The following is a 21,539-nucleotide window of genomic DNA, read 5'->3' as shown; positions in this document are numbered from 1 at the left end:
TACACAATGTTTGCCACATCATCTGCGCCTTGTGCAAAGGTTTGTACAGAAAATCATCTTTGATCACAAGTCTATCAGGCAGTGAGCCACACTTAATGTCCTCGAGGCGTTGCGGAAAAAGGTGGTGGTGGGTCCTGTCGGATGGCTCCATGAGAAGACTGTCAAAATAATTTGGCAGTTAGCCTCATCAAGAGAACTTTCAAACAAGCACCAAGACGTAGCTTGACTGATGGTGAGAAGGGCACTCCCTGTTGAATCCTTCTTGCACACCATGAGTTGTGGTACCACCGTGCTGTTCTCGAGGCACCCCAGTATCTCCTTCAGAAATGTGCTTTTGCAAGAAGGCCTGGAACAGGATACTGTGGTTTTTGCCAAGGTTAATCCCAAACAGCAATGTGATGCAGGGACGCTGTGCTCTATGAGCTGTTGCCAGGAATGCACACTGAAACAAACATCACATGCTGTTGGAGGACCACCAACTCAGTGAATGATACTCTTTGGTCTGCCTGAAACCTTTTGGTCTTGCAGAAGAAGACCTGTAAACAATCAAACTGGTACGATGTGCAGGTTAGGTGGATTGGCCATGATAAATTGCCCTCAGTGTCCAAAAAAGGTTAGCGGGGGTTATTGGGTGTGGGGAAAGGGTGGAGGTGTGGGCTTGGGCCGGGTGCTCTTTCCAAGAGCCGGTGCAGACTCAATGGGCCGAATGGTCTCCTTCTGTACTGTAAATTCTCTTGTTCTATTCCAAGGTTCAGGACTAGGTGCTGAGAGTTGCAGTAAGACCTTGGGCAGCCACTGCAGAAATTCAACATGGGGAAAGGCCACAATCTAAGACCCTCCCACTATTGTATACAAAGGGGCTGAAAACCATGTAAAACCTCTTGGACGATATGGTTGACATGAAATGTATATTGTAAATACAACCTGTAATTGTATTTGTAGCGAGGCACCTCAGAGAATCATATATTGTATTGAAAGAGATTGAACTATATTGCACTTTATCTAACAACAAAATTGAACTATGATGGAATGTATTTTCACAAGTTTCACAATAAAGTATACTTTTTTGAGAAAAACTGAAGAAAATTTCTAGATCCACATGGGGGATCGTATTTGTGTATTTCTGTTTCCTTGTGGGGCTCGTGTGCACTTTTCTGGGTTCATACGGGGTTAGGTACCTGCGCATCCTCTGGAGCTGGAATGCACACAAAGTCACAGAATAGTACAGTGCAGAAAAGGCCTTTCGGCCCATCGAGCCTGCACCGATACATGAAAGACACCTGACCTACCTACCATTTGCCAGCATTTGGTCCATAGCCTTGAATGTTATGACGTGCAAAGTGTTCATCCAGGTACTTTTAAAAGGATGTGAGGCAACCTGCCTCTACCACCCACCCAGGCAGTGGTTCCAGATTGTCACGACCCTCTGGGTAAACATGTTTTCCCTCAAATCCCTTTGAAACCTCCTGCCCTTCACCTTGAACTTGTGTCTCCTCATAACTGACCCTTTAACTAAGAGGAAAAGCTGCTCCCTATCCACCCTGTCAATGCCCCTCATTCTTCTCTGTTCCAGGGAAAATAACCCAAGCCTATCCAACCTCTACAACTTAAATGTTCCATCCCAGGCAATATCTTGGTGAATCTCATCTGCACCCCCTCCAGTGCAATTACATCCTTCCTATAATGTGGCGGCCAGAATTGCACACAGTATTCCAGCTGTGGCCTCACCAAAGTTCTATACAACTCCAACATGACCTCCCTGATTTTATAATCTGTGCCTTGATTGATATAAGCGAGTTTTCCATATGCCTTTTCACCACTCTATTAACCTGCCCTTCTGCCTTCAGAGATCTATGGGCAAACATGCCAAGGTCTCTTTGTCCTTCGGAACTTCCCAGTGTCAGGCCATTCAGTGAGTACTTCCTTGTCAAATTACTCCTTCAAAAGTGTATCACCCCACACTTTTCAGGGTTAAATTCCAGCTGTCACTTCTCTGCCCATTTGACCATCCCATCTATATCTTCCTGTAACCTGAGATACTCAACCTCACTGTTAACCACCTGGCCAATCTTGGTATCATGCACAAACTTACTGATCCAACCCCACCATCCTATCCCCCATCACCGCCTCCCCACCCCCAACTCAATCCAAAACCTCTTTTTGCAACTTGCCTATTTCTTTGTCCATAACAAACTAAAATTGTACCATGTTATGGTTGCCATCATCAAAATGCTCCCCCACCAACACATCAACCGGCTTGATTCCCCAGAATTAGGTCCAGCACTGCACCATCCCTTATTGGACCCTCTTCATATTGAGCTAAATGTTCCCATGTATACATTTTAAGAACTCCATTCCATCTGTAGTAACTGACTCCTTTACTAATAATGCAATGCCTCCTCCTCTTTTACCCCCTCCTCTGTCTCATCTGAAGATTCTATATCCCGGATGTTGAGCTGCCAATCCTGCCCCACCCTCAACCACTTCTCCATGATGGCTACTATATCACAATTCCACATATCAATTGTTGTGGACCAGGGTTTAGAGAACCCCAAAGTGTATCATGGAGTTCACCTGATCCACAACTTTTAATAGATTGTGGTATGGGGAGCACACTGCCCACTCGACAGGTGTGGTACAGCAGAAATGGAAAAGTATTTTTTTTAAACAAAACAATGTTTATTCTATGGACTCAAGTTAACCTTTTTGAAACATACAGTGAAAATCTCAGCAACCATTAATTCAAATACAACCCCCAAAGACTACAACACTAAGTAATCCTTTAAGCTTTTCTTTTAACATCCATACAACTTAAAAACAAAACCTTTAACAGAAGCACATCAGGTTAAAGTCACTACTGAAAACATTTATAATTCTGAATTCACCAAATGATCAAGAGATAGTCTTTTCATGGCATGGTACACATGCTCCGTCTGGCTTCAGCTCCAACACTGAAAACAAAACCAAAAACACACCCTGCAGCAAACAGCCTAAAACGAAAGTAAAAAAGCTGACAGACAGCCCAGCTCCACCCATTCTCTGACATCACTGCAGTAATTTTTTTAATTTTAAGTTTTTTAACACAATTTTTCTCCCTTACAAACAATAACTGCCCCCCCCCCCGCCTCGTAACAAAAAAAAAACGAGAGATCGCGCAGAGCAAGATATATACATGGCAAAATGATATATTTACACAGCTTTGTACACTGGCCCTCACCCGTGCGTGCCAGTTTCCCCAACCCTTCATTTTATCTCTTGCTCCTCCACCCTCCCAGGCAGTCCCCCCTTCCCCCCCTCCCTGGGAGGGGGGCTCCCAGGACGTCCCCTCCACCCCCCCCCCAAGGTTGCTGCTGCTGCTGACCGACCTTCCTCTAACGCTCCGCGGGATAGTCTAGGAACGGTTGCCACCGCCTGTAGAGCCCCTGCGCAGACCCTCTCAAGGCGAACTTAATCCTCTCCAACTTTATGAACCCAGCCATATCATTTATCCAGGCCTCCAGGCTGGGGGGCTTCGCCTCCTTCCACATTAGCAAGATCCTTCGCCGGGCTACTAGGGACGCAAAGGCCAGAATGCCGGCCTCTTTCGCCTCCTGCACTCCCAGTTCGTCCACTACTCCAAATATTGCTAGCCCCCAGCTTGGCTTGACCCGGACTTTCGCCACCTGAGATATTGCTCCCGCCACTCCTCTCCAGAACCTCTCCAGTGCCGGGCATGACCAAAACATATGGACATGGTTCGCTGGGCTCCCTGAGCACCTTCCACATCTGTCCTCTACCCCAAAGAACCTACTCAACCTCGCCCCCGTCAAGTGCGCTCTGCGGACCACCTTAAATTGTATCAGGCTGAGCCTGGCACATGAGGAGGAGGAATTAACCCTACCTAGGGCATCAGCCCACAGACCTTCCTCGATCTCCTCCCCCAGCTCCTCCTCCCATTTACCCTTCAGCTCTTCTACCAGCGCTTCCCCCTCTTCTTTCAACTCCTGGTGTATTTCCGACACCTTGCCCTCCCCGACCCATACACCCGAGATCACCCTATCTTGAACTTCTTGTGCCGGGAGCAACGGGAATTCCCTCACCTGTCGCCTCACAAAAGCCCTCACCTGCATATATCTAAAGGCATTTCCAGGGGTAACTCGAACTTCTCCTCCAGTGCCCCTAGGCTCGCAAACGTCCCGTCGATGAACAGGTCCCCCATTCTTCCAATCCCCGCCCGATGCCAGCTCTGGAACCCCCCGTCCATCTTCCCCGGGACAAACCGGTGGTTACCCCTGATCGGGGACCACACTGATGCTCCCATTGCACCCCGGTGCCGTCTCCACTGGCCCCAGATCCTTAGCGTTGCCGCCACCACCGGGCTCGTGGTATACTTTGTCGGCGAGAGCGGCAGCGGTGCCGTCACCAACGCCCCCAGGCTCGTTCCTTTACAGGACGCCATCTCCATCCTCTTCCATGCCGCCCCCTCTCCCTCCATCACCCACTTGCGGATCATCGCCACATTTGCTGCCCAGCAGTAGCTCCCCAGGTTTGGCAGCGCCAACCCTCCTCGGTCCCTACTGCGTTCCAGGAACCCTCTCCTTACTCTCGGGGTCTTCAACGCCCACACAAACCCCATAATACTCCTGCCTACTCTCTTAAAAAAAGGCATAAGTGATCACGATGGGAAGGCACTGAAACACAAACAGAAACCTCGGAAGGACCACCATTTTGAGCGACTGCACTCTACCCGCCAGCAACTTTGCATCCACATTGAGGAGCGAGATCGGCCTGTACGATCCACATTGCAGTGGGTCCTTGTCCCGCTTTAGGATCAAAGAAATTGTCGCTTCCGACATTGTCGGGGGCAGGGTCCCCTCCTCTCTTGCCTCATTAAAGGTCCTCACCAGTAGCGGGGCCAACAGGTCTGCGTACTTCCTGTAGAACTCCACCGGGAATCCGTCCGGTCCCGGGGCCTTCCCCGCCTGCATGCTCCCCAAACCCTTGCTCAGCTCCTCCAACCCAATTGGTGCCCCCAAACCAGCCACCTCTTGCTCCTCCACCCTCGGGAATCTCAGCTGATCTAGGAATCGTCTCATCCCCTCTTCCCCCGCTGGGGGCTGGGATCTGTACAGCTCTTCATAAAAGGCCTTGAATACCTCGTTTATTTTCGTCGCACTCCGAACCGTGGATCCCCTTCCATCTTTGACTCCCCCTATTTCCCTCGCTGCCATCCTCTTACTGAGCTGGTGTGCCAGCATCCGACTAGCCTTTTCCCCATACTCGTAGGTCGCCCCCTGCGCTTTCCTCCACTGTGCCTCCGCCTTCCCTGTGGTCAACAGGTCAAACTCCGTCTGGAGCCGTCGTCTTTCCCCAAGTAATCTTTCCTCCGGGGCCTCTGCGTATCTCCTGTCCACTCTCTAAATCTCCCCCACTAACCTCTCCCTTTCCATACCCTCTGTCTTCTCCCTATGAGCCCTAATGGAAATTAGTTCTCCCCTGATCACTGCCTTCAACGCCTTCCATACCACCCCCACCCGCACCTCCCCGTTGTCATTGGCCTCCAAGTACCTTTCGATACACCCCCTCACCTTCCCACACACCACCCCGTCCGCCAGCAGTCCCACATCCAGCCGCCACAACGAGCATTGGTCCCTCTCCACTCCCAGCTCCAGTTCCACCCAGTGCAGGGCATGGTCCGAAATGTCTATAGCCGAATACTCCGTCCCCTCCACCCTCGGGATGAGCGCCCTACCCAGAACAAAGAAATCTATCCGGGAGTAGGCTTTTTGTACATGGGAGAAGAAAGAAAATTCCTTGGCCTGCGGCCTTGCAAACCGCCATGGGTCCACTCCCCCCATCTGATCCATAAACCCCCTAAGTACCTTGGCCACCGCCGGCCTCTTTCCAGTCCTTGATTTGGAGCGGTCCAGTGCTGGATCCAACACTGTATTGAAGTCCCCTCCCATTATCAGGCCTCCTATCTCCAGGTCCGGAATGCGCCCCAACATGCGCTTCATGGATCCTGCATCATCCCAGTTCGGGGCGTATACATTTACCAACACCACCCACGTCCCTTGCAGCCTACCGCTCACCATTACATATCGCCCTCCATTGTCCGCTACAATAGTCTTGGCCTCAAATGACACCCGCTTTCCCACCAATATTGCCACCCCTCTATTCTTTGCGTCCAGTCCCGAGTGGAATACCTGTCCTACCCATCCCTTTCTTAGCCTGACCTGGTCCGCCACCTTCAGGTGTGTCTCTTGTAGCATGGCCACGTCCGCCTTCAGTCCCTTTAAGTGCGCGAACACTCGAGCCCTCTTCACCGGCCCATTCAGGCCCCTCACATTCCACGTTATCAGACGGATTGGAGGGGCTCTCACCCCCCCCCCCACCCCCCCACGCCCCGCCGACTAGCCATCTCCTTTTCTGGGCCAGTCCCGTGTCCACGCCTACCTCACCCTCCAGTCCCCCAGAGGGGGGACCCCCGTCCCGAACACCTCTTCTGTGTCCCATTCCCTTTCGGGCAGTGCAGCAGCAACCCTTTTTCCCCCCACCTTCCCCCCCTCCCCTCCCCCACTAGACCCCTGTCTAGCTTTTTTGCTCCCCCCATGTCACTCCCGTAAGTCAGCTGACGCCTGCTGACCCCGGCTTCCCCCGCCGTCCCATTGACCTCCCCGCGTGGGAGTCTCCCAATCCATATGCATTCCTTCGTCCCCTTCCCGCCTTTCTTCCCGCGCGCGGGAAAACACCCTGAGCTTTCCAAAGCCCGCTCCGCCCCCTCTGGCGCAGCTCCTGTCGCGGCCTTGTCTCTCTCCCCCAGCCCATGTAACATTTCCTGCGCGTGATTGACCCTCTATATACAACAACCATCACACATCAGACCCCAAAACATCCCCCCCACCCTCACAAACCCTCAGTTAGAGTCCAATTTTTCGGCTTGTACAAAGGTCCACGCCTCTTCAGGCGTTTCGAAGTAATAGTGTTGGCCCTTGTATGTGACCCACAGTCACGCTGGCTGCAGCATTCCGAATTTCACTTCTTTCCGCTTTGGCCCGGTTGAAACCCGCTCTCCGCTTTGCCAGCTCCGTGCTCCAGTCCGGGTATATTCGGATCTCTGCATTGTCCCACTTACTGCTCCGCTCCTTCTTGGCCCATCTCAGGACCCACTCTCTGTCCGTGAACCGGTGGAACCTCACCACCATCGCCCTTGGCGGCTCATTTGACTGGGGCTTCTTCGCCAGCACCCGATGTGCCACGTCCAACTCCGGCGGCCTCGAAGGGGCCTTCGTGCCCATCATCGCCTCGAGCATCGTGCTCGCGTATGCCCCGGCATCAGCCCCCTCCACTCCCTCAGGGAGACCCAGGATTCGCAGATTCTTTCTCCTCGACCTGTTCTCCAGGTCTTCGAGTCTTCCCGCCCACCTCTTGTGTAGCGCCTCGTTCTGCTCCACTCTCACCGCCAGGCCCACGAGCTCGTCCTCGATCTGACTGACTCGTTTCTGTACCTCCTGGATCTTAGCTTCGTGGGCCTTCTGGGTGATCCCGAGTCCTTCAATTGCCGAAAGCATAGGCGCCAACATCTCCTTGCGCATCTCCTCGCGCTGCTCCTCGAAGCAGCGCTTGATGAACTCCTGCAGCTCCCCTTTGTCCCTGGCCGCCGCCATAGCCGCAACCGGAAGTCGAGAGGGAATCCTTTTGGCCCCAAAAAGTCTATGGAAACTCCTGAAAAAGGTCTGAGAGTCCGTTCCAGACGGGAGCTGCCGAATGCGCGACCTACTCCTCCATGGCCGCCACCGGAAGCCTCGTCCCTGCTTCTTCAATGGCCTTGGTAGATCTTTTCACAGTTGTTCCCTCTGCTGCTAGAATTCACCTTTGATAGAGTCAAGTCAGCTTGCAGCTTTAAGCTTGCCCTTCCCCCGCCTGCATGCTGGAAGAGGCCTTTGTCTATTCCTGCAGCTCAAGTCAAATCTTTTACTGTTTCTGCCGGGTCTGGTAGCCAAAAGACATAACATACCTGGGGGACACTGTCAGGGGAATGCTGCAGTCTTCTTCCCACACCGGGAAATGTCAAACAAACGCCGTGGGGGCCCTGTAAAAGAGCCCAAAAGTCCGTTCCAAGCGGGAGCTACCGAATATGCGACCTAGCTCTGCATAGCCGCACCCGGAAGTCATCACTGCAGTAATAAACACCCATTTCTTAAAGGTACTCTCACTATAGATATTTATATACACACCCATTTATAAACACCCATTTCTTAAAGGTACTCTCACATTACATAATCCTCACCCTGAACTCATCTGTTTTAACTGTAATACTCCTGACATTACAGTAGAGGCCATCTAGCCTTGTCTTACTCCCTTGAAACTTACTACCACTGTATTCCCTCTGATTTGATCACTTCTCTGTGTTATGCTGTGTCCCTATTCTGCTAACAGTCTGCATCCCCTCCCCCTGCCACATCCTCTGAAGTGATTTGTCAAAGAGGTTGCTTCTAGAAGCAGGAACAGCCGCCGCAGGGGTAATTCAAACTCCAATATCGACACTCAAGGAGCTCGACACCATCCAGGACAAAGCATCCCACTTGATTGGCAACCCATTCATGAACATCCACACCCTCCACCACTTACTCACAGTGGCAGCAGTGTGTACCTTCTACTAGATGCACATCAGGAACTCACCAAGCCTCCTTCGACAACAAACCTCCAAACCCAAGACTGCTACCATCTTTACAGACAAGTGCAGCAGACACATAGAGCCTAATTCCCACATTGGGGTGCAGGAGCGTGGCGTGTTTCCCGCTGTGGAGGCCGTCAGGAAACTACACCGTGGCTGAATTCTCCGCTATCAGATTCTCCGTTTTGCTGGCAGCCTGGGGGTTTCCTGACGGCGTGGGGCCTCTCCACAATGGGAAATCCCATTGACCAGCCGGTGAAAGGGAGAATCCCGACGGCATGCCGCACCAGAAATCTGGTCAGCGGGACCGAGAAACCCACCCCGTATCTTCCAGCCCCAACCTCATTGATCATGTGCCTGGGGGTTTAGAGCTTTAATTGTGCTGGGGCGGGCATGATGGCATGCTTCATTCTGGGTTCCCTATTGAAAAGGCATCCGACACCGTTGACACACCACTAAAGAAAGAAGATGGACCTCCTGAGAAAGGAGATGGGTCCCAGATACATTCTGAGGCTGGAGGATGGAACCCCTTGATGACACGGAATCTGGAATGTCCAACTCTAGACCCTCCACCCTCCCACTGCTGCAGTGCTCCAGGACCCAGGGTCACTGCTGGCCTCTCTCCTGAACACCGGAGTTAACCCCAGGCATTCTCCAGGTGAACCCCGACTTCTGCATTCCACGTTGTTCCAGGTGTGTTCTAGACTGGTGTGTTTTCCAGCTGGTTTCACGAGAATTAGGATGGAGGGAAGATTCCAGGTGGGCCTTCACCTGCATCCAAATCGCAGGATGCAAATCAGTTTCAAGCTGACCTCCTGCAGATCTCCTGATCGGCCATGGTGAGCACCAATGGAAGATTCTGTGGGAAATCACATCAGCGTGAATCCAATTTTTGGGCTCCTGCTGAATTCTCCTCCCCTGCCCACCAATGAACCCACCGGTGGGGACATGGTAGAATTCTACCCATGCGAATACCACCAACTGCAAGTTCCCCTCCAAACCACACACCATCCTGACTTGGAAATATATCATTGTTCCTTCACTGTCGCTGGGTGCAAATCCTGGAACTCCCTCCCGAACAGCACTGTGGGTATACCTAGACCATGCAGTAATATCGTGTTGTGTTGTAATTAACCGACTGGCCACTAGAGGTTTCATTAGTATATAAGTGAATGTTTGAGTCAAGAGACTTCAGACTAACTGAAGAGCTGGAAGAGAGAGGTTGCTTGTGCATGATCATACAGTTATTCATCTGTTGTTTTGTATACAGTTGAACCACAGTTAATGTTAATAAATTATTTGTAGCTTTAGCTACAAATGTTCTTGTAATATAAATCAGACCATCCGACAAGAACATTACACACCACAGGGACTGCAGCGGTTCACAAAGGCAGCTCACCACCACCTTATCAAGGGCAATTAGGGATGGACAATAAATGCTGGCCTAGCCAGCGAAGCCCACATCCCATGAACAAATATTATTTAAATGGAGAAAAAGGAATCTAGCAATATCCATCGGTCAACACAGTCTTCATACTTATTTTCAAGTAAAAAATAATAATAATCTTTATTGTCACAAGTAGGCTTACATTAACATTGCAATGAAGTCACTGTGAAAAGGCCCGAGTCGCTACATTCCAGCACCTGTTCGGGTACGCAGAGGGAGAATTTAGAATATCCAATTCACCTAACAGCACGTCTTTCAGGACTTATGGGAGGAAACCGGAGCACCCGGAGGAAACCCACGTAGACACGGGGAGAACGAATACTTTGAACATTTTAAAGTGTGGTGCCAGGCTGTATCCTGTGTTTAAAGTTGTAAGAAGGCTTGGTGCATTGAAGGCTGTCAGTAATTTGTAATCTGCAAGTGTCTGCGATTCTGGAATGCTTCTTGTGTATTTTACAACATAAATCAATTGGACGCCTCAATAAGAGTCCATTTTTTGTAGGTGTCAGTTTTTTGGGACTGTTTATACAGATTTCAGATTATACCTAATTCTTTTCAATTTATAACAGTACAAGGAGCAATTAAATAATGTTACCAAAGAGAAAATGCTGGAAAATCTCAGTAGGTCTGGCAGCATCTGTAGGGAGAGAAAAGAGCTAATGTTTCGAGTCCATGTGACCCTTTGTCAAAGCCATAATGCAGAGAAAGTGGGAAATATTTATACTGTGGAGCGAGAATGAAAGATGAGTAATAGCCACAGAAACCCAGGGAAACGGGGTACTAATAGCCACAGAAACCACAGGGAGAGTGCTAATGGCAGCCCCCAGAGAGAACAAAAGGTGTGAAAGGCCAAACAGCAGAGAAACTAACATCAGAGGGTAAACTGTGACAGATGTAGATGTGGGGGATGGGGAAAGGGGAAGCAAAGGGGAGAAAGGGTAAGGAAAAGTGGGTAAATGGGGGGGTTAAATATATATAAAGAAAGACAAGAGAGAAAGAAATGGTAAAAGACAGCTAAAATGAAATGGGATGAAAATAAATGGGTCGAGGTGGGGTCGAGCTAATCTTTTACTATTTCTTTCTTTCTTGTCCACTTAATTTGCACATCTTTGGACTGTGGGAGGAAACCGGAGCACCCAGAGGAAACTCACACACACACGGGGAGAAGGTGCAGACTCCGCACAGACAGTGACCCAAGGTGGGAATTGAACCTGGGACCCTGGAGCTGTGAAGCAATTGTGCTAATCACTGTGCTACCATGCCACCCACCAACTTAACAGGGTGCCGACTAGTAATGCAGAGACCCAGAGTCATGCTCTGGGGACCCAGGTTCGAATCCCGCCATGGCAAATGGTGAAATTTGAATTCAATAAAAAATGTCTAATGAAGCCCATTGGCAGTGGTCGTAAAAACCCATCCGGTTTACTAATGTCCTTTAGGGAAGGAGATCTGCCATCCTTACCTAGTCTGGACTACATGTGACTCCAGACCCACAGCGATGTGGTTGACTCTTAAATGCCCTCAGGGAAGGACAACAAATGCTGGCCCAGCCAGTGACCCCACATCTCATGAACAAATGAAAATAAACAAGCCAAGCAACGTTTTTGCTTAATAATTTAGTTGCTTGGATGTAAACAGTGCAGATAGAGACAGCCAGAAACAGTCTGAACAGCATTTTTCCATACTTGGGAGGCACATATTAAAATGTGAGCTAAAAGACTTTGTAACTTTCCAAATATACTGCATTCCATGATTGCAATTATTATTTTTCACATGAGGAAAGAAACAAATGGCACAAATATCGGGAGATGTCTTTAACTTTGTGCATCCTTTAACTTAATGCATCATTTATCACAGATAATATGAGTGACCTTTGATTAAGAGCACTGGACCTGCAAGATCCACGATAATGATTCTTTGAAAAGGTAATGTCTAAATCCCAATGGATCTTCCATCAGGAAACATTAACCTTGAGCTTAAAGATCGATTTGAGTTCTCTGTTTAGCTTATGACAGCCTAGGTTTTCTGATCATGACAAATTTTAGTCCAGAATAGTGAGAAACAATGAAAAGACCGACTTTCACTGATGTGGCCCATGTGTACCACAGCAGGAAATTTGGCAGACACTCATCCTACTGCAAAGGTTGCCGCCTGTACATATTTCCATTGGCAAATGAACTGTCCTGAGCCTAAAGGAATGTGTGCTATGTATGCAAATTCTTGACATAGTACTCTTTATGCCCATACATAATGGTCATCAATGGCTACTGGGCACTAAGCTCTATATGGAAGTACGTTTAAAGGGCATACAAGGAGGTTCAGTGAGCAATTTATTGCACTAGCCTTCTCTTAGTTCTGCTGCCACTTAGGTTTTCAGGAGTCTATGGACACTTGTTTTGCCTTTTATTTTATTGTTTGTACAGCTCCACCGGGGGCAATGGATGGGTTTTCTGCATGTGAATTCCCATACATCTGAGGCTTTTAAATGAAGAACATGAGGGACATTAAAGGTGTTCTATGCTGATTTGTCAGTGAATCCTCAAACCTGTGGCTAGAAGTGTGCACAATTTATGGTGGCAGACAAGCACTACGTGTTTAGGTTCCTAATACCTTTTTTAAAATTTGGATTTTGTTTATTGTCACGTGTACCGAGGTACAGTGAAAAGTATTTTTCTGCGAGCAGCTCAACAGATCATTAAGTACATGAAAAGAAAAGAAACACATAATAGGGCAACACAAGGTACACAATGTAACTACATAAACACCACACCAGCATCGGGTGAAGCATACCGGCGTGTAATGTTAATCAGGTCAGTCCATAAGAGGGTCATTTAGGAGTCTGGTAACAGTGGGGAAGAAGCTGTTTTTGAGTCTGTTCGTGCGTGTTCTCAGATTTTTGTATCTCCTTCCGATGGAAGAAGTTGGAAGAGTGAGTAATCCAGGTGGGAGGGGAATTTGATTATACTGCCCACTTTCCCCAGGTAGTGGGAGGTGTAGATGAAGTCAATGGATGGGAGGCAGGTTTGTGTAATGGACTGGGCTATGTTCACGACTCTCTGAAGTTTCTTGCGGTCCTGGGCCGAGCAGTTGCCATACCAGGCAGTGATGCAGCCAGATAGGATGTTTTCTGTGGTGCATCTGTAAAAGTTGGTAAGAGTTAATGTGGACATGCCGAATTTCCTTAGTTTCCTGAGGAAGTATAGGCGCTGTTGTGCTTTCTTGGTGGTAGCGTCGACGTGGGAGGACCAGGATAGACTTTTGGAGATGTGTACCCCTAGGAATTTGAAGTTGCTAACCATCTCCACCTCGGCCCCGTTGATGCTGACTGGGGTGTGTACAGTACTTTGCTTCCTGAAGTCAATGACCAGCTCTTTAGTTTTGCTGGCATTGAGGGATAGATTGTTGTCGCTGCACCACTCCACTAGGTTCTCTAGCTCCCTCCTGTATTCTGACTCGTTGTTATTCGAGATCCGGCCCATTTAGAGTACCCAATTATTTTTTTCCAATGATTGCGCAATTTAGTGTGGCCAATCAACCTAACCTGCACATCTTTGGGTTGTGAGGGTGAAACCCACGCAGACACGTGGAGATTGTGCAAACTCCACACAGATAGTGACCTAGGGCCAGGATTGAATCCGGGTCCTCAGTGCTGTAGGCAGCAGTGCTAACCACTGCACCACTGTGCCACCCTGCTCACCCCAGCAAAAACAATGACACTATATTAAATGGCATAGATATTAAATATGGATGAAGGATTAACTGTAATGCTGAATGCTTTCTTAGAAATGCCTCAATTATAGTATGTTTGCACATTCATTGGCAATTAGTGGATATTTGAAAATCTTCATATTTTGATCTTGGTACTCTAAACATGTTGATAAGTACAATCCAAATAGTGTGCTTTGAATTAAGTCATTTTTGGGGCAGAGACTCCATATAGTAGACAGAACTTGATTGACGTTAGCAGCCGAGGCAACAAAGTATTAACTCACACAAGATTATACCCACAATAATTTTGATAATTAATAAGGAAGGTGAATAATTGGAGGAGAGAAAATCTAATTCTGAAAGCATGAAAATTAATGCAATTAAATATTAGATATACAGGTGCTTACAGGCTCTCTCTAGCCATCCTGAACACAATATTTTAATTTGTATATACTATATTTTAAATTCCTGTCAGAAGTTTTATTTTAACCGTCAAACGGATGTATAAACACTGGACACATTGAAAATACAAAGTAACAGTGTATCAAACAGTAATGGGTGCAGATTGACAACAAGAGTTTTGAAATTGTTCCCCAAAGAGCTGCTTTGTCAGTTAGTGTTGTGTAAAGCTTTCAAATGCAGCTTCTGAATTCTGGTCAGCTATTTCCAGCAGACACTCTATTCAGGAAGCAAGGCTGCAAAGCTTGGAACCTATTCAACACCTTTCTCTGTGAAGCTTATTTTGTCCAATTTCCACAGGTGAACCAAATAAATTTCACAGGCTGGAGCTGTACCCAGATTACACTTGCTACACAATGTAGAAGAGTTGCACAATTCGACCAAAACATTTCTATGTCCGGTTTCGAGCATGGGTAGTGGTGTCTTTTTTGGTGCCTGCAGCACCGGGAAAGTCCTCGCTATCCAATGGCAATTTGCCGTTTTTTGGCCTTGGCGTGGAATGCCGCGTCGGGGCCACACTTACGTCATTTCTTGCACTGCTGATCTGGGCACCAATTTTGAAGGCAGCCCCGATCTTTCGAACTCCTTCAGCAACCCCACCGCGGCCTCCGGACCTGCCCCCCCCCCCCCCCCCCTCATTTTACCCAACCCAACTTAACTCTTCTGGGGCCCCACAAGCCCCCCCCTCACCCCACTTATTAACAAGGCACCCCCGGACCCAACCCCTGGCATGGGTAACCTTCCACCTGGGCACCTTAGCAAGCCAGCCTGGCAACTCCAGGGTGCCAGGGTGGCACTTCCAGCCTGGTACCCTAGCAGTGCCACCCTGGCACCTGTGGCACTGCCTGGGTACCAAGGTGGCAGTGCCAAGGTAGCAGTCTTGCAGCACCCAAGGTGCCCAGGTGACAGCAGGAGTGCCAGGGTACCATACTACCCAATCCATGAACACCCAGGGATATCCAATGGTCTAGAGACTCCCCCCCTCCAGGTGCCATTACAACTTGTCCATATTTGTGTGAACCAGTAATAAAGGGTGCCCTGGCAAGGTTTCCCAGGCATGACTGGTGTATCCCGAGCCTCGGAAGAATCCAGGGAATGTATATTTAAATTATGCAAGACTCTGTTAAATCTCGCAAGACATTTCGAGCATCACAAATTTTGCGAGAGACCTCATCCTGGCACCAAGGCTGTTGAATCGCACCCGATACTTACCATTGCTAAGTCTAGAATTTTACACATTTGCCATTTCTTAAATAGTTTCCTATTATCACACAATTGCCAACATATATGCACAAACTACATTTAAAAACAATCCGGGTGGCACGATGGCGCAGTGGTTAGTACTGCTGCCTCATGGTGCCGCAGTCCCAGGTTTGATCCCAGCCCTGGGTCACTGTCCGTGTGAAGTTTGCACATTCTCCCCATGTCTGTGTGGGTCTCACCCCACAACCCAAAAGATGTGCAGGGTAGGTGGATTGGCCAATCTAAATTGCTCCTTAATTAGAAAAAACAAATTGGATACTCTAAACTTTTTTTTTAAATGCATTTGAAAGCAACGCGTCTATAACAAATATATGGTTATCTACCTTGATATTGGGTAATATCAGACTAAACATCACGCAGATAAAGTACTACAATATTAAAAGCTAATTGTTTTCTAAAACAGTAGTTGTAAAGCACCTTTAAAATTGGAAAGCACAACTCGTTGGCTGATAGATTGTGCACCAGGGCAGTGATGGGACATGACCAAAGGTTGAGACGCTAGGTTTCAGGCAGGTTGTTGAAGCTAAGCAGTGAAGCAGAAATAACTTTCAAGAAATAAAATTCTGGAGTGCACGGTCATGAAGACTGAAGGCTCTGCCAAGAGTGCTGGAGCAGAGGGTGAACATGCAAGAGTGGAGGGAGGAAGTGGTATATACAGGAGACAAGAGTCTAAAGAGAAGGTGCTGCTAGCTGAAACTTAGGGCTGGAGATATTGGTAATCAGTCACCTTGGTCATAACTTACTTCCTTACTCATTTGCCTCAATATATCTATTATCCCAGATCCATAGGGGAATAATAGGAAAGGTGAACCAAACTGGAGATAGCTGCCAGTGATAGAGAGAAGGAGAAGTTTTATAATAATAATAACCTTTTATTGTCACAAGTTTGAAGTTACTGTGAAAAGCCCCTCGTTGCCACATTCCGGCTACTGTTCGGGTAAGTTGGTACGGGAATTGAACCCACGCTACTGGACTTGTTCTGCATCACAAACTAGCTGTCTAGCCCACTGAGTTAAACCAGCCCGGCTATGGAGAGATGTTGGGAGGGTTGGGGGAGGGTGGAGAGGATTTATATGTTTGGCAAGATTGATTGATTTGATTTATTGTCACATGTACCGAAGTACAGTGAAAAGTATTTTTCTGCGGCTGAGGGAACGTACACAGTACGTACATAGTAGACAAAAGAATAATCAACAGAGAACATTGGCAAATGGTATATCGACAAACAGTGATTCGTTACAGTGCGGAACAAGGGGCCAAACAAAGCAAATACATGAGCAAGAGCAGCATAGGAAGTCGTGAATAGTGTTCTTACAGAGAACAGATCAGTCCGAGGGGTCGTCGCTGAGGAGTCTTGTAGCTATGGGGAAGAAGCTGTTCCTATGTCTGAAGAAATGTGATCCTGAGGGTTGCTAGAACTGGGATGAGGTACTGTAGTTTTGTAGCACAAGACAGCTCTCAGGGTTTAGAAAAGGAGGGGTCCTGAGTGTAATGGCATCGGTCGGTTGATGGCAGGATGTGAAGGGTCTGGCAGTTCTGTAAAAAAATGGGGACTATTCGAGCATAGATGTGATCAAACACCATGAGTAGCATTCTATGAACGCCTTTTTGAGTGGAGTGCAATGGGGAGAATATTAGATGAAAACAAAAGAAAAGTTACACGATTGTTTAAAATAAGTAGATTTTCTCATTTCTTGTATTCAAATCATCTGTGCTCAAGTAATAAACATTCTAGTTAGGTTCTTAAAGTCTATTCGCATTCCTCTCCCATCACTCACTGCAGGCCAGATGTGTCACGTCATTCAAGTTCTGAATGATGTCTGAAAGAACCAAACCCTCCATTGTTTTACAACACCTCCCTGGCGATTCTCCTCAAGGCCATCCAGGAAAGGCAGGAGATCCACCTTTCTCAGGATAGGAGCCTGAGGTCTTCCCACCTGACCACTCCAGCCTGGGAGAAGGTTACCGGGGAGGTTAGTGCCCAAGGCCAATAAAAAGGAACTGCCCTCCAGTGCAGGAAAAGCATAAATGATCTGATGCATTCCACACGGATACGTGAAACTTTTACTCATTCCAAACACACTCTTATAAGGGCTTCAGGGAATCTCAGGCTTATCCATAAGGATGTAACAAATGACCAGCAGAAAGGAAATCAGCACTGCATGTCTGTCAGCCACTTTAAGCTCACTATCTCATGTAAGATATTGAAATGGCATCTTCATCCCTTACTGGAGAGGGCTCAGCACACACAACAGCCTGCTTATGAACTGTTCTTTCATCCATAACGCTCACGGCTAATCCATCTGTACTTATGCAGGGCAAGATCGCCCACAACAAAAAAGAGAATGTGAAGATCAGAGAGAGGACCCCAGAGTTGAGGTCACAAGGTCTAAGCCACAGAGTTGACTGAAGAAGATATTGTTTATGTGTGGAAGATGAGATTGGTCTTCCCCAACAAGCCAGAAATGGTCCATCCAGTATACATTGACCATACACAGACAATGAATGTGAGTGGCCTGTAACATTAGAGCCTGCTTAGTCACTCATTAATTGCCTCTTCTCTCTATTCGAACCATCAGCAAGAAAAGGTGAAGGACATCCTCAGACAAGCACCTCAGCTCCAGCCTCCAGACCAGCTCAGATGCTGAACACCCATCTGATGAAAATCTGTCACTGCATTCACCTGCACCCTGCACCAGCTCTATACACGTACCTCGGTGGGCCCTGGTTCTAGATTAGACTTAGGGGTCACAATCTGATGAGCACCTCACAGACATAGGTCCACAGCAGGCAGAGGCAGTGACAGCCAAGGTCTCTGACACTCAGAGGATTGCTGGAGACCAGGCCCCTGCTGAGACTGGGTTAATGATGAGCCTCTGCACTCAGCCATAAGATAGAGACAGGCAGGGGAACAGCAAGCAGAGTTGTCAGAGGACATCAGAAGATTGGAAAGAAGGATAGAGGAGTCAATCCACATGTAATGGCTCTGGTATGCAAGCGGATCGAATTCTCCATAGGAAATGTGACAGTTGCCTTGAAGACCCAGGTCCAGCAGTTACTACCAGATTTACGCTCAGACCTATATACCATCACTCTAACCATGGGTGCATCCTATAAGTGGTTAGGCAAGAGGGTTCATGTCGACCTCCCACCGGGTGTCTTTTCTACTGAAGGAGTCAGGGAGAGGCCCTCATCACCCAAAGGGAGAAGTGCCAGCCCAACATTGCGGGGGCATCCATCCAGCATGCTCCAATGGTGTCCTGCCGCTCCATGTCTTCTCTGAATTTGACCACATCAATTCCAGCAGGTCAAGTCGAGGAGGGTGCACCTGCCCCAGAGCAGGAGACTATTAGCAGGCTGGGGGTCTCCAGGCCTCAGGCCACCAGCGGACATCTGTCAAAGTCATCTCAGACAACAGAGTATAGCAGTCAGCCCATTGCCGCCACCGCTGCTGCGGCTGTCAGGGTTTTGTCAAGCAGTATGGTACGAAAGATTAAGAGGGTTTGAATGCACAATGGTGGCATGGGTGTTCATTCTATGTATATACACTTCACTATTGTAAATATATTTCATATTTCTCCCCCTGCAAGTCTCATGTATTGAATGGCTAATCGATGTGCAGCGACTCACGTTCATGTCCCCCTGTCTCCGCTCAGTTATCTCACACTTAGATCCTGAGTTCCGTTAAATCTCCCTCAATCTCGGGGGGGGGGGGCGGGCAGCCTGGTGGTGCAGTGTTTAGCACTGCTGCCTCACGGCATCAAGGTCCCAGGTTCGATCCCAGCCCTGAGTCATTGTCCTTGTGGAGTTTGCACATTCTCCAAGTGTCTGCGTGGGTCCCCCGCTCCTACAACCCAAAGATGTGCAGGCAAGGTGAATTGGCCACGCTAAATTGCCCCTTAATTGGAAAACAATAATTGGATACTCTTTTTTTTAAAAAAAGTCTTCCTCAATCTCATCAAAGCTAATTCCTTTCGTTCCACATCTGCGCATTTCATAGGTGACAACGATGGCAGGAGAATGTCACCCTTTGATCTCAGGCAGACACTATTTGGCCTCAGGATAATTGTTCATCAAGGTTAGTAGTTACCCTGGCGCTGTTGCGCCGCTGTAACAAGTATTTGTCACAACCGAGATTAGAATCCTTTCACCCAAGTGCACTTCGCAATGACGTATATTTGATGACAGTGAGACTTTGGGAAAGCCCCAATTTCCAAGCTCCATAGGCTTTAATGCTTCCCTTCAGTGTGTTTTGAAGTCTGTGTCTAAGGCTGAACTTTATTCATTTCTTAGTTCTCACTCTCCCCATGCATGACGCTGAATGATGGAAGCAAGTTCCGCTTGGTGATCTTAGAGATTTCTGCTAGAGGGGAATGAGTGTGTGATGTCAGAGGTATGCGCCGATCCTGATGAAACCATCTCTTCACCTATGAGGATCTTACTTTGCTCCTGAATGACTGCCTAGCGGAGCTTAATAAATCCCTCACTTAAGGCACAGTACACAAACCAATATGGAATTCACTGCATGACTGTGCACCCATTGACTTAGGGTAGATAGAAAAGATTGGCCTTTGTGAGGAGATGGACAATGTTGAGGACTGTATTCTCTGAAAGTCATATTTTGACACATCTCCTGAGTCCTCGGCAGAATCTACAAAGGGAATAATTTAGCATTGACTGATCTGTTAATGCTGACTGATCCATGTCTGTCCCAAATGCCAAGGCAATGCAGCATGGTGGCACAGTGGCACAGTGGTTAACACTGTTGTCTTGCAGGATCAGGGACCTGGGTTCGGCTCCGACCTTGGGTGACTGTGCAGAGTTTGCACATCCTCCCCGTGTGTGCTTGGGTTTCCTCCGGGTGCTTCGGTTTCCTCCCACAGTCCAAAGATGTGCAGGTTAGGTGGAAAAGTCTGTTAAGGAATTGCCCCTTAGTGTCAAAAAGGGTAGGCGGGGTTACGGGAAAAGGCCGAATAGCCTCCTTCTACACTATAGGATTCTATGATGTAGACTTGGCAGGCTTCTGTCAAATGCAGGTTCATGAGTGTTTGTAAGTGATCAAACAATGGTCCTGCTGAGCCACTCTCTGTTTGAACAATGTAAATATAACTCACAGCTGTGGCTACATGATGCAGAGCAATATTTCCAATACTGAGTTTTGTGGGACTCATTCAGGGATTGCACCGTAAGACCAGCTATTTACATTTGAAAACATTTGTCCTTCAGCTTGTCCAATCGAAGGTGGTTTTCACACTGCATTGGCTACAGGTAGGCACACTAGTCTATCAGCAGCCAATGCAGTGAGACTCTGGCCTCTGATTGGATGTGCTGGAAACAGAGGCAAATTCAGGATTAGAATGAAGGCAACCAGACGGCAGAGCAAGTGGTGGAGCAAGGTAGGCCACAGCCAAGGGGTGGAAGGGAAGCTGACTTGGAGACCAGGGCAAGGAGCAGGGAGCAGAGGCCGAGGCAGGGGCAGGGAGTGATGGCCCAGGCCAGGGACAGGGAGCTGAAATTGAGGCTGGGGAATGGAGACCAAGGCATGAAGGCCGAAGGAACTGAGAGAGAGGTGTGAAAGTGTGTGTGTGAGGGAGAGAAGTATGAATGTGTGTGTGTGTGAGAGAGATGTGAATGTGTATGTGTGTGAGAGAGGTATGAATGTGTGTGTGTGAGAGAGAGAGAAGTGTGAATGTGTGTGCGTGAGAGAGAGAAGTGTGAATGTGTGTATGTGAGAGAGGTGTGAATGTGTTTGAGAGAGAGAAGTGTGAATGTGTGTACGTGTTAGAGAGGTGTAAATGTGTGTGAGTGAGAGAGAGAAGTGTGAATGTGTATATGTGTGAGAGGTGTGAATGTGTGAGAGAGGGAAGTGTGAATGTGTATATGTGTGAGAGAAGTGTGAATGTGTGTGTGAGAGAGAGATGTGTGAATGTGTATGTGTGTGAGAGAGGTGTGAATGTGTGTGTGTGAGAGATAAGTGTAAATTTGTATATATGTGAGAGAGGTGTG

Source organism: Scyliorhinus torazame, chromosome 1 (genome assembly GCF_047496885.1).
Source record: "Scyliorhinus torazame isolate Kashiwa2021f chromosome 1, sScyTor2.1, whole genome shotgun sequence".
NCBI lineage: Eukaryota > Metazoa > Chordata > Chondrichthyes > Carcharhiniformes > Scyliorhinidae > Scyliorhinus > Scyliorhinus torazame.
The sequence above is the reverse complement of the archived record's forward strand: the minus strand, read 5'-3'. Positions refer to the sequence as shown.